Consider the following 15259-nt stretch of genomic DNA (forward strand, 5'->3'; position numbering starts at 1 on the left):
TGGATCAATGCTGAAGTCACGTAGGTGAGTATGCATGTTTGTTTGTTTTTTATAACCTGCACTTATCCTTTAACTCAGCGGTTTTCAACTTGTGGGTCGTGACCCCTTTGGGGGTCAAACGACCCTTTCACAGGGGTCGCCTAAGACCGTCGGAAAACACATATTTCCAATGGTCTTAGGAACTGAGACACCGCTCCTCTATCCGTCTCCAGGCGAGTCCGCCCACATGCAGATATGCCCACATTTCCCTGGACTGAGATGTGTGGGCGGGGTGACATGCCGGGCCTGTCATATGGCCACACCCGTGGGTGTGCTGGCTGTAGATGGGAGAGGAAGGAGAGAGCCCAGGCTTGAGTAGGGGTCAGCAAGCTAAGTATCATTGGTGTTAGTGGGAGGAATAGTGCCCCATCATTGGTGTCACTAATACCAATGATGGGGCACTATTCCTCCCACTGACACCAATGATGGGGCACTATTCCTCCCACTGACACAAATGATGGGGCACTATTCCCCCCCACTGACACCAACGATGGGGCACTATTCCTCCCCCCACTGACACCAATGATGGAGCACTATTCCTCCCCCCACTGACACCAACGATGGGGCACTATTCCACCCCCCACTGACACCAACGATGGGGCACTATTCCTCCCCCCACTGACACCAATGATGGGGCACTATTCCACCCCCCACTGACACCAATTTTGGGGCACTATTCCCCCCCCCACTGACACCAATTATGGGGCACTATTCCCCCCCCCCACTGACACCAATCATGAGGCACTATTCCCCCCCCACTGACACCAATGATGGAGCACTATTGCCCCCCACTGACACCAATGATGGGGCACTATTTCCCCCCACTGACACCAATGATGTGGCACTATTCCCCCCCACTGACACCAACGATGGGGCACTGTTCCTCCCCCCACTGACACCAACGATGGGGCACTATTCCTCCCCCCACTGACACCAATGATGGGGCACTATTCCACCCCCCACTGACACCAATGATGGGGCACTATTCCTCCCCCCACTGACACCAATGATGGGGCACTATTCCACCCCCCACTGACACCGATTATGGGGCACTATTCCCCCCCCCACTGACACCAATTATGGGGCACTATTCCCCCCCCCCACTGACACCAATGATGTGGCACTAACCCCCCCCCCCACTGACACCAATGATGGGGCACTATCCCCCCCACACTGACATCAATGATGGGGCACTATTCCCCCCCCATACTGACATCAATGATGGGGCACTATTCCCCCCCCCCCCCCCACACTGACATCAATGATGGGGCACTATCCCCCCCCCCACTGACACAAATGATGGGGCACTATTCCTCCCACACTGACACCAATGATGGGGCACTATTCCCCCCCACTGACACCAATGATGTGGCACTATTCCCCCCCCCACTGACACCAATGATGGGGCACTACCCCCCCCCCACACTGACATCAATGATGGGGCACTATTCCCCCCCCCCATACTGACATCAATGATGGGGCACTATTCCCCCCCCACACTGACATCAATGATGTGGCACTATCCACCCCCCCCCCACACTGACATCAATGATGGGGCACTATTCCTCCCACACAGACACCAATGATGGGGCACTATTCCTCCCACTGATACCAATAATGGGACACTATTCCTCCCACTGATACCAATGACGTGGCACTATCCCCCCCCCCACTGACACCAATGATGGGGCACTACCCCCCCCCCCACACTGACATCAATGATGGGGCACTATTCCCCCCCCCATACTGACATCAATGATGGGGCACTATTCCCCCCCCCCACACTGACATCAATGATGGGGCACTATCCCCCTTCCACACTGACATCAATGATGGGGCACTATTCCCCCCCCCCACTGACACAAATGATGGGGCACTATTCCTCCCACACTGACACCAATGATGGGGCACTATTCATCCCACTGATACCAATGATGGGACACTATTCCTCCCACTGATACCAATGATGGGGCACTATTCCTCCCACTGATACCAATGATGGGGCACTATTCCTCCCACTGATACCAATGATGGGGCACTATTCCTCCCACTGATACCAATGATGGGACACTATTCCTCCCACTGATACCAATGATGGGGCACTATTCCTCCCACTGATACCAATGATGGGGCACTATTCCTCCCACTAATACCAACAATGGGGCACTATTCCTCCCACTGATACCAATGATGGGGCACTATTCCTCCCACTGATACCAATGATGGGGCACTATTCCTCCCACTGATACCAATGATGGGACACTATTCCTCCCACTAATACCAACAATGGGACACTATTCCTCCCACTGACACCAATGATGGGGCACTACTCCTCCCACTGACATCAATGATGGGGCACTATTCCTCCCACTGACACCAATGATGGGGCACTATTCTTCCCACTGATACCAATGATGTGACACTATTCCTCTCACTGACATCAGTGGTGTGGCACTACTCCTCCCACTGACACCAATGATGTGGAACTACTCCTCCCACTGCAAAATTACAGTTATGAAGTAGCAACAAAAATCATTTTATGGTTGGGGGTCACCACAACATGAGGAACTGTATTAAAGGGTCGCGGCATTAGGAAGGTTGAGAACCACTGCTTTAACTGAATGCAACAACAGCTAGGTACAATATATAGCACTGTGGTCCGGCAGTGTGATGTGGACTTCCTGTCCCATTCCCAGAACAAAATAGGATTGGGCTGAGCAACCACAGGTAGCTTTGTGTTCTACTAATCAATACATTGCATCGTCTGATTGGCTGAGGCAGAGTTCATGTCTTTGCCCACCTCTAAGGCTACGTTCACACTAGCGTTGTGTGCAGGCGGCAGAGAGGCATTTGGGAAGCGTTTTTACCGCTTTTCAAACGCTTCTGACAATTCTGCACATTGCAGCACATGGTGCTGTTCTAACGGGAGCGTTAGCAAAACGGACGCCTCTGGTTGAGTCAGGAGGTGTTGAAGCCTCCTATTCTAGTCTATGGTGCCGCGGTTGCGGGATGTTTGCGGAGCGGTAACACCATTTAAACTTCATTATAGGCATTTGTGGAGCGTTTTTAACGCTCAGCAAATGCCTAGCAACCGCCGCTAAACCAGGCATGCAGCGTTTGCAGAGTGTTTGTGGAGCGTTAAAAAACGCTCCGCAAATGCCGGACCAATGCTTGCCAAATGCTATAGGGTCATTTGGCAAGCGTTGGTAAAACAGTCAAGTGTGAACGAGCCCTAAAGCAATCAGAAGAAGCTTTGTATTCATTTAAATTAAAAAGCCTCTGCAGCATATATTCTCCCCCGGTCTCGGCTATTTTTGCAGCATAGAGGGAGAGGTTGAGCGGCCGTAAACACGCATAGCAGAGCCATGTGTTTTTACCACCCTCCAAACACGTGTAAAAGAGGCATAAAAGGAAAAATGTCACTGTATCATGATGATGATAATCACTTGTGCTATGACTGCATCATTCATTCATGGCTGCAGGCAGTGTGGCACTGTATACTATAAGGACTTGTTTACACCTGAACGTGAGCACGCTGCTCTTGCGAAATGTGCATGGGTGCCAATTATACATAAAAGTGGTAGTAAAACGTGTATTAAAATAAGATTTAAGCCATGATGTGCTAGTATGCACCGCTTACTAGGACATTATGAAAGACTTACCTAAAATGTCTGTCACCACTGACACACATTCCATCTTCACCAGGCTGTCCTTCCGGGTTTGTGGGCTCCATTTGAATGGTGAGCGGGATGATGTCACTATCACTTATGCGCATGTGAGTCACGGTTGTGGCACTCTCAATGGACAGCAGACTCAACAGACAGAGTGAGGACTGCAATGGATCAGGGAGGCCAGGAAGAATTGTGAATTAAATCTATCACTATGATGGAAACACCTTGAATACAAGTTAATAGAAGCCAAGCTGGTTCTGATCCATCAAAACCCACTTAGTGGAGATCAAGTTAAGCGCTTGTTGACCACTTTTAAAGAAAGAGGTCACACATTTTCTGGTGTTTAGTTTTTCACCATTCACTGGGTGTATTCCATTTTGCTTTGAAGTGAGAAGGGAAGACCCTTGGTGGATCCTTCCAAGAACCTTATGATGGGAACACACTTCTTTAACTGCTTTAGCGCCACCCCATAGCAGAAATACTGCTACAGGGCGGCAGCGGTGCACAAAATCATATACCGTATATACTCGAGTATAAACCGACCCGAATATAAGCCGAGGTACCTAATTTTACCACGTAAAACTGGGAAAAACTATTGATTCGAGTATAAGCCCCATCATTAGTATCAGTGGGAGGAATAGTGCCCCATCATTGGTGTCAGTGGGAGGAATAGTGCCCCATCATTGGTGTCAGTGGGAGGAATAGTGCCCCATCATTGGTGTCAGTGGGAGGAATAGTGCCCCATCATTGGTATCAGTGGGAGGAATAGTGCCCCATCATTGGTATCAGTGGGAGGAATAGTGCCCCATCATTGGTGTCAGTGGGAGGAATAGTGCCCCATCATTGGTGTCAGTGGGAGGAATAGTGTCCCATCATTGGTATCAGTGGGAGGAATAGTGCCCCATCATTGGTGTCCGTGGGAGGAATAGTGCCCCATCATTAGTATCAGTGGGAAGAATAGTGCCCCATCATTGGTGTCAGTGGGAGGAATAGTGCCCCATCATTAGTATCAGTGGGAAGAATAGTGCCCCATCATTGGTGTCAGTGGGAGGAATAGTGCCCCATCATTGGTGTCAGTGGGAGGAATAGTGCCCCATCATTGGTATCAGTGGGAGGAATAGTGCCCCATCATTGGTGTCAGTGGGAGGAATAGTGCCCCATCATTAGTATCAGTGGGAAGAATAGTGCCCCATCATTGGTGTCAGTGGGAGGAATAGTGCCCCATCATTGGTATCACTGGGAGGAATAGTGCCCCATCATTGGTGTCAGTGGGAGGAATAGTGCCCCATCATTGATATCAGTGGGAGGAATAGTGCCCCATCATTGGTGTCAGTGGGAGGAATAGTGCCCCATCATTAGTATCAGTGGGAAGAATAGTGCCACATCATTGGTGTCAGTGGGAGGAATAGTGCCCCATCATTGGTGTCAGTGGGAGGAATAGTGCCCCATCATTGGTATCACTGGGAGGAATAGTGCCCCATCATTGGTGTCAGTGGGAGGAATAGTGCCTCATCATTGGTATCAGTGGGAGGAATAGTGCCCCATCATTGGTGTCAGTGGGAGGAATAGTGCCCCATCATTGGTGTCAGTGGGAGGAATAGTGCCCCATCATTGGTATCACTGGGAGGAATAGTGCCCCATCATTGGTATCACTGGGAGGAATAGTGCCCCATCGTTGGTGTCAGTGGGAGGAATAATGCCCCATCATTAGTATCAGTGGGAGGAATAGTGCCCCATCATTGGTGTCAGTGGGAGGAATAGTGCCCCATCGTTGGTGTCAGTGGGAGGAATAGTGCCCCATCGTTGGTGTCAGTGGGAGGAATAATGCCCCATCATTAGTATCAGTGACACCAATGATGCGGCACTATTCCTCCCACTGACACCAATGACACTTGCTGACCCCTGTTGCAGTATGGTGCTGCTGCAGCCAGCATATGTGGTTGCAGCAGCATCTCTGCACTGCACACTTACCGGCTTTTCCCTCACTCGATTTTCGCGGGTCCGCTCGGCTCCGCCTCCTCGCCCGTGATTGGCCGCCTGTGTACCTTTCCTGAGCTACAGTTCTGGCAGCCAATCACCGGTGAGGAGGCGGAGCCGAGCGGCAGGAGTGAGGGAGTGGCCGGAGTGACGGAAGGAGCAGCACTTCCTGGATGGATCATCGTGGGAGCCAGGTAAGAGACAGCAGCCCTCTGTCCACCCCTGTACGCACCCCCCTTGATGGAGCCTCGCGCCCCCTCTGACATCTGCAGATGTTGACTCGAGTATAAGCCGAGGGGGCCGTTTTTCAGCACAAAAAATGTGCTGAAAAACTCAGCTTATACTAGAGTATATACGGTAATCATATATATATGTGATTTTTACATTTCCAGGTAAAGGGCGCACACGGGCCCTACCCGCGCCGCCATTCTCGGCCGCAGCTGTCAATCATCAAGTATCGGCCAGTGACTACTTGCCAGCGCCAGTGATTGGCGAGCATCTCCAGTGGGGGGGAGGACTGTTTGTAAAGAAAACAGTTTTCTTCCCTGTCAGCTCCTGCACAGTGCACAGCGATGTGTGCTTACAGTGAAGCACACACAGACCCTAGTAAAACAGCACACAGCATACTGTAAACCTTTTGATTGCCCCACATGTTAACCCCTTCCAGCTCAGTGCCATTAGTACAGTGGCAGTGCTTTTTATTAGCACTGGTCACTGAATCGGTGTCACTGGGAATATCAGTGACACCAAGTCAGTTCCACTCAGTGTTAAAATGTCCACTGCGGTCCCGCTATAAGTCGCTGATTGCCGCCATTACTAGTAAAAATAAAATAAAAAAAAAGCCCAGTATATATACCATCATTTGCAAACGTTATAACTTTCACATAAACCAATTCATTTACAAGCATTGGGATTTTTGTTTAGCAAAGACATGTAGCAGAATACATTTTGGCCTAAATTTATTACAAAATTAGATTTTTTTATTTTTTTTACTGCACGTTTAATAACAAAAAGTCAAAAAGATTGTTTTTTTTTTTCAAAATTGTCAGTCTTTTTTTTTTTTTATAGCGCAAAAAATAAAAAACACACAGGTGATCAAATACCACCAAAAAAAGCTCTATTTGTGGGGAAAAAAGACATAAATTTAATTTGGGTGGAGCATTGCATGACTGCGCAATTGTCCGTTAAATTAACGCAGCACCATAAGGCAAAATATGGCCTGGTCAGGAAGGGAGGTAAATCCGTTGGAGGTCAAGTGGTTAGGTGACTTTATATGCACATTTTTGGACTGGGTATCACAATATGAATTTTTTTATCACAGGTTTAGCACAATTTGTTTCTAAGTTAAATGCTGTGTGGATATATTGAGGACATACAGTGTTGCTCATTATTGATGTTTTACAGCACTGTATCATTTTATTCTCTTTAGTTTGTTTTAGGTTTCCTTTCCAACACATACCTAACATTAGCACCCCTTTTCATTCATATTAGTGTTTATAAACTGTCTAGGTTGGCAACTGCGTCTTTTCTTGGCGCACAGGTTATTTAATATACAAAAGAAATTAGAGGAATGGGGGTTATTGGGGTAGGAAGGTACCCACAGCAAAAAGTATATAGAGTATATTGCTGCAGGTAAACCATAAAGTACCTCCAATAACTACTTTTGATTATATTAGTTACAAGAACTAGTGGAGTATCTAACCCTTCCAATCCCTATCCAAAACCAAAATGGTTTTGGTGGAGTTATGCTTCAGTTGGAAATATACTGAAAATGTCCAACTTGACAAAAAAAAACATTTTATGTAAATAAGTATTTAGTATGGCTGAACAGTCAATTCATGTTAAGCAGGTTTTTACACCAGACAAATCTATACTGCTTATAGACGAGTATATATGTTACGAGATAAGTATTGTATATCATACACGTCAATCAAATTTCAATTAACAGAAAATAGATGAATGAAAGATGAATTCTGATTGGATGCTGTGGGTTACCAGACTATAAATGTTTACTATATTTGTTATGTTTTTAGTTTCTTTAAGTCAATAAAGCAGTGCCATTTGTCCATGTGAAGGATCTCCATGCCTCACTGTCACCTGATAAATGGAGCATGCCAGCAGATGGAGAAAATAAGATTGATGTCTAGCTCTAGGACAATTGTCATGTATACTGAAAAGAAACCATTGATGATTAAAATGGACCACCAAGGTACTTGATTTAACGCCCAGCAGAACTGAAATACCCTTGTGGAACAGAATGTAGGTGAAAAAAATTTTAGATCTTCCACTCTGTCATACTTATCAGAGCAATGTGAAAAAAGCAGTTACCCAGTAGAACTTAACAGTCAGTGATCTGACTACAGAAAACTGCAATTGATTGGTCAAATTGATTTCAAATTTTTCTCCCAGGCACTTCTGTCCTTAAAGCGGAAGTTAACGCTAATTTTAGGAAGGTCCTCTCTCCGGCGTCCTTCCCCCTCTTTCTTGCACATTTGCAAAAAAAAAAATTAAAATTAAAAACATTGTTTTTTACTGTTTATTTTAAGATATTTTTGCTTGTTAAGGGCCTACTCACACTGACCTGCAGCTCCAGCTGCTGCTGCCCACACAGCGGTTTAGGCTGCAGAGCCATGCAGCAGGGTGCAATGTGATATGCGTTTTAACGCATCGCACTGCTCTTTTAAAAAAAACTTTATTAGAAGTGTACAACGTGACACTTCATTCATATCACTGCACAGAAGTGCAATGCTTTGCGCTTCTCTGCAGTGACACGTGGGACAGAGCAAAACGGTGCGATATTATGTTGGCATTTTGCATAAAATTGCACTCCTTTGGAAGCCAATGTAATACTGTGTTGTGGTCTGAACATAACACACAAAAAAACAATTCGTTCTGCTTGTCATTGCAGTTACCTGCATTTTTCCATGCGGAAAAATGCAGGCAACTGCACCTTGTGCGAATGGGCCCTAAATTTGGCGTAGGCTAGGACGATGTCTCAGGGTCTTGCACATGCACAGATATGCTGCAGGTTTCTTGCACATATGGAAAATCTCACGTACTGCCTCTTAGGATGTGTGACATAGACATTCCAGGAGTAGTGTGCAAGATCTTGGGCATGCGCACGCACACTGCATGGTCTATGACTGGCAGAGAGCAGCGGTATGCTTTCACATGCATTGGAGATCTAGCGCAAGTGCAGGCATGCTGTGAAAATCTTTGCCAGGTTTTGGAGAACTGGGAGATCCTCCTGTCTCATCTCCAGTAAAGATAATGGCACTAGAAAGGATCAGCGAAGAACACTTAAAAGCCTAAAAAACACAAAAAAAACACTTAAAAGTCTAAAAGCCTGATAACACAGAGACTGGTGTCATTACAACAAGAGGGGGGACAAGCATGAGAAATTCCCGCAGAACTGAGAAACATCAATAAGATAACCATCTTCAAGTTCTGACTATTTTTTTAATCCTGTAGTTATGTTATAGCTTTCTGTAAAATGTATATAAACCCAAAAATAAACATTTATTATTTGAAAGCTTCCCAGTTTTTATATGTGCTGGCTGAATTTTTTAAATGCTTTTTTCTTTTATGTTCACCTAGTGATCCTGTTGGTAACTCATTTTGGTGTTGATAGGAGTTGATGCACTGAAACTGGAGAGTGTAAAATCTGGTGCAGCTCTGCAAAGAAATGAATCAGCTTCCAGGTTTTTTGTCAAAGCTTAATTGAACAAGCTGATATTAGAAGCTGATTGGCTACCATGCACAGCTGCACCAGATTTTGCACTCTCCATTTTTAATAAGGCCTGGTTCACACCTATGAAGTTTGCTTTTGAGCCATTTCTGCAGTGCTTTTTGTGGTGCGGTTTTACATTTTTGATGCATTTTTCACAAGCGTTTGATGTTTTTTGTATCCATCAAAAACATGTCAGAAACGCACTACATGCTGTTCTGCAGCATCTGTATTGAACTCTATTGAAGCAAAAACACACCATTTTGTGTCTAAAAAGTCCACGATCCTTTCCAAAAATGCAGCAGCTGAAAAAAGCATAGATGTGAATGTGTCCCATAGGAAACTATGTTAAATGGATTGTAGTACATTTCTGCAAAAAAGCACCAAAAAAAGCATTGGTGTGAACATGGCCTTAGGGTGACTATGTTCACTCTGTGTTCAATATCTATGGAGGAGCTACTGTGTCCCTCTAGGACAATTCATGTTTTAGGACTACAGAACAATTCCTCTGCTGTGCTTTTCCATAACATAGGCAAAAGCTGTTCTGCAGCCCAAAGGTAAAAGTCAGCAGAGGCAGAAAGCTCAGGATTTTATTAGCTCACAATTTTTCTGTTACAATCAACAGTTATTTTTTTGCACATGTTGAACAAATATGACAAAACACTTTCATGGGTCAGACCAAAAAGAGAAAAATTCTATGGGTTTACATAGACATACTAATAGTGGGTATACAAATATCAGCACATGCACAATTCTGAAGTTGTAGAAACAATGCAGGACCCTTTAGAGGTGCAAGTATGTAATCAGAGATGCAGTAAATCTTTCTAATTTTTCCAATAATGTCTAATAAATCTTTCTAATAAGTAAATCTTGCTAATGTGGACATTAAAAATATTTACTTGAATCACTGGAACTTTTGCTGCAATGGAAATACAATTTTTATCTAAAAGGCAGGGAGTTTATAACTTGTACAACAGTGTGTGAGGATTCTGGAGATCCAGACTGCAAACTCAAGAGAGGTGATGATTCTGGGGAGTTAGACTACAAACTCAACAGGGAGGTGAGGATTCCAGGGATCCAGACTTCAAATTCAAAAGAGAGGAAAGTATTCTGGGGATTTGGACTACAAAGTCAACAGTGAGGTGATGATTCTGGTGATCCAGACTACAAACTCAAGGGAGTGGTGAGGATTCTGGGGATCCCAACTACAAGCTCAACAAAAAGGTGGGGATTTACAATATAAACACAACAGAAAAGTGTGAATTCTGTGGGATTCAGACTACAAACTCAACAGGTGAGGATTCTGGGGATCCACATTACAAACTCAACAGGAATTTGAGAATTCTAGATGATTAAAACTACAAACTCAACAGGGAGGTGATAATTCTGGAGGATTCAAACTACAAACTCAACAGTGAGGTGAGAATTCTGGGGGATTTACACTACAAACTCAACAGGGAGATAAGGATTCTGGGGATCCACACTACAAACTAAACAGGGATTCGAGAATTCTGGATGATTCAAACTACAAACACAACAGAGAGTTGAGGATTCTGAGGATTTACTTTACAAACTCAACAGAGAGGTGAGAATTCTGGGGGATTCAGACTAGAAACTAAACAGGAAAGTGAGGATTCTGGGTATTTACACTACAAACTCAACAGAGAGGTGAATATTCTGGGCTATTCAGACTACAAACTCCACATAGAGGTGAGGATTCTGAGGATCCAAACTACAAACTCAACAGGGAGTTGAGGATTCTGGGGGAGCCAGACTACATACTGAACTCAGTGGCTATGATGCACTGAAAATATGTTTGACTTAAAGTGTTACTAAAACCACAACAGTAAAATCAGCCTGTAAATGCAGTAAAGCATGCTTGTTGAACTCACTGTGGAACCTAAAGGGTTAATCCTCTGCATTGTGTAAAAATCCTGCTTGATCCTGCCTTCTCTGATCCTCCCCTTCTTTCAGTGCCCCTTCTCAGATAAGACATATCGTGTGGAGACACTCTACACATGCTCAGTTTGGTGTGTATTAATAGAGTTTTTTTTTTTCTTGGGGGAGTGCATGTGTTCAGCACTGTGCCAGTCAGCACTGTCCAGACAGGGGTTCTGCATCTTCCTAGAGCAGAATGAAAACTCCTCCTACAATCTATAACAAGTGCTTTGTTGGACATTGATAGAGGTTACAAGACTGCTCTAACTGCTTATGAGGTATTTAGCAGTTTACATCTACCAAAATAATTGCATTTCCATGTTCTGTGTACAGTGGGAGACAAGATATAGTGAATGCAGGGTCCTGGGTTTAGTGACACTTTAAGTAGACATGTACAGTAAATGTTACAATAGATCACTTTCATGGCAGATATACAGTAATTATTTTTCTTCTTCAAAGGTACAGAGTTTTTACTTTTGATTTTCTTCTCAATATCAAGTCCTATGCTAGTTCATGTCTGTTGTGTTTGTTTGTCTCTCTTTTTCTGTTATTTCTTCTCTTCTACAAAACCTATCCTATTGCAGTTCACACATTTTAATGCAACCTTGGAGCTGGAGAATTGCTGTCACTCAGAGCCTTTCACAGTTCAGTCACTAAATTTCCCTAAGCTGATGTTTTGTTCTGTACTAATAATAATGTAGGAGTAATTGTAACTGTATTAATTGTTTTAATTTAGCCTATTAAAAGCAGACAATATGTGCATGCTTATGAAAAATGTAATTATTCTATATTTGTCCTAGATGAAGAAATCATTATTTTTATTGAGTGTAATTGTCTTCTAATTAACAACTCTTCAGCTAATTATTATCATGCAGTTCAAAATGTAAATATGCATTGCATAATCTTTGTTCACTTTTTATATGCCTGTCATTTCAGAGTATGGAATTATTTATTTAGCTACAACTGCCTTTTTGTAACTGATATATAAATCCTTCACCTTGGAGTATTTTTTCATTGGGTAAAAACATGCCTCCATCATTTTATAGTAACATTACACTGGTGTGATGTGGTGCAATTCATTCTGAATAAGATCCCAACACACTGGATTTGCATTGCAGGCACCATTTTTGGCAGTGCCCACATCAGAGCACACATTGTGTTGCTACGCATTTCACTGTGTTGCAATACGTGTCCACTGGAAGGTGCATTAGGGTGCCATCCAGAACGAATGCACCAAATCACACTATCACATTCAGGAACATGCATAAGTAAATGCAGATGCACAAAAGCATCAGTGATTACACGAGCACAGGGACCAACAGATATTCATTGACTGTAAGCCCCACCTGAGGCAGCTTGGGTGCTGGAAATTTTATGCTAGGCATATTTCATGCCTGCAAATATCATGTGCATGAGGCCTAAGGCAGGCAACTACTCCTTCCCAGACTTCTGATCCGCACAACAGTTGAATATACTGCTAAACCTATAGATGCTTGTAGCAGGAAAAAAAATCAGATGTCTGGTTTTATTTTCTTATTTCTATTACAAAATTCAGATTGCTAGGAATTTACTGACTTCTACAGACAATCTCCTCCCCTCTCCTTTCCTTTCTCTCTGTCCTTCCTTCCTTTCTAGGTACAAGATGAAATGTTAAAAATATCTGCAAACACCATGGCACTCATTATTAAATGTAATGGTATGTCCCCGGGTACCATTAAACTACTTTTACTCTGCACATTTCTGTATGTGAATTATTGAGTTGTGCTAGGAATCATTGTGAGGTAAGTGACTGAGTCTTGGAAACAATCCCCTCTGGTATTACTTGTGTTGAAACACTGAAAGCTTCTCCTTATTTTACATTTTAATATTTGCTTGTCTCACCAGTGATACTCCCTAATGCGAAGGGAAAGATCTGAGCTCAGCTTCTATTCCATATAACAGGAAACTGCAAAATTTCATTTACTACGTTTTTCAGGAAAGTTTAGAAAGCAGAGATGGCATGGGGCCAGGCAGCATCAAGCTAATTCCTCTGAGAAACACAATCAAGGAACTAATTAATTGAATTCTATCAGTAATACATAACATATGCAAACCAGAGGCAGGTGAACCCAAGAGCTGTTGACTTTAGTTCTTGGAACTTCATACAAATAGCAACCTTGACTAATATAAATGCAGTTCCCTGTGGATAGAAGGACTGCATTGATGATACATTACTGGAAGTCATTATGTAAATATATTGTTAGTTCTCTATAGCTCCCTAATGCTCAGTAAAATGTGTTTGTTCCTTTTGTGTTTTGTGTGGCTTATAACAGTTTTAAGTATACAGCAGTTTTCTTTTTTTTCTCTTTAACTTCAGTATTCACTATTGGTTTTAGTAAGCAGAATAGAGAGGGAGTACTGATTAGCAAAAGAAAATGTGTCAACATATATGTACAGTGGTAGTAATATAGAAGAAACCAGTAATGCAGTGTACCGTATTGATAATTTTTAAACAATAATTCCAGTGTAGAATGGAAATACTGTATATTACTCTCAAATATTTGAAAAGTTTTCAAATATCTCTAAAAGTATAGTCAGGTTCTGTAAAAAACAGCAACAGTAAGGTCACCAAAAGCAGAAGGAAATAAACTAGGGGAATGGTGGGATAAGGGTAAAAAAGGGCTAAGTCATTACTATCCATTTGAAGACCAAGCCATTTCTGGCACTTTGTAACAATCAGTATTTTTTTGGTAAAAAATTTCTTAGAACCCCAAACATTATATATTTTTTAAAGCAGAGGCCCTAGAGAATAAATTGGTGGGTGCTGCAATTTTTTATGCCACACATTTGTGCAGCAGTTTTTCAAAAGCACTTTTTTTTGGAAAAAACAAAAAATTGTAATGCAACAAAATACAATATATAAGCCAAAAGTTTTGTAACATAAAAAAGATAATGTTATGCTGAGTAAATAGATACCAAACATGTCATTTAAAATTGTGCACGCCCGTGCAGCAGCGACAAATGACGCAAATTGTACTATCCATAGACAATGCTTTAAAAGCCATTAAAGGTAACCATTTAAGATTTACACAGGAGGTCTGGTATTAGAAATATTGCCCATGATCTGACATTCACCATGATACCTCACATGTGTGGAATGATCACTGTTTGTGTACGTGCGACCGAAGTGCATGTTTGCCTTTTGAGCACAAGCACAGCTTTAATTTTTATTTTTTTTACATTGTTGCTTTAATTTTTTTTTTATACCACTTTAATATGCACTGACAGGTACTCTTTATGGAGAGATTTGGGGTCTATAAGACCCCAGATTCCTCCTCTGCCCTTTAAAAGCATTTTACCACACCAAGATCAGTCTGGTCAAATGCTTTTCCTTTTTAAAAATGGTGCCATTTACATCAGGGGAAACCGTAATTGATTTATGCTCATCTCTTCTGGTTTCCTATATCATAGAGGCAAACAGAATGCTCCTGGTGTTTGTTCACCTCTATAATCAGCCAGCAGAATCACGGGCTGGTCAATCGGGTGTCCCAGTGGGATGGAACAGCCTGAGAAAGCTGTTGGGAGGGGGGACGTCCCCTCCCGCTGCTTGTAAAAATGATCCAGTGGCTAGTTTCCTACTATCATTGCTTTTACAAGAGAGATGACCATCAGCTGGTATAACCACTTGAAGTCCAGCGATGTGTGGGTATAGGTCTATACCTAAATTAAGTAAGGGTAGGTTCCATTAAGATATTTTAAATATAGTGGCCCAGAAGCTTGTAAGAGCCCTATAACTCCAGAGGACATGGACTAAAGTGCTGTGCTTGCCACATATTCTCAAAGAGAAAGAGGAATGGTTAGGAGCAAACCTGGAGATTTGGTAAGATGTCCTACACCAACAAAAAATAATATTTTGAAAGCATTCTAA

The sequence above is a fragment of the Staurois parvus genome, unplaced genomic scaffold (assembly GCF_062004578.1).
Source record: "Staurois parvus isolate SC_StPar_1 unplaced genomic scaffold, SC_StPar_1.0 ptg001197l, whole genome shotgun sequence".
In the NCBI taxonomy this organism is placed as follows: domain Eukaryota; kingdom Metazoa; phylum Chordata; class Amphibia; order Anura; family Ranidae; genus Staurois; species Staurois parvus.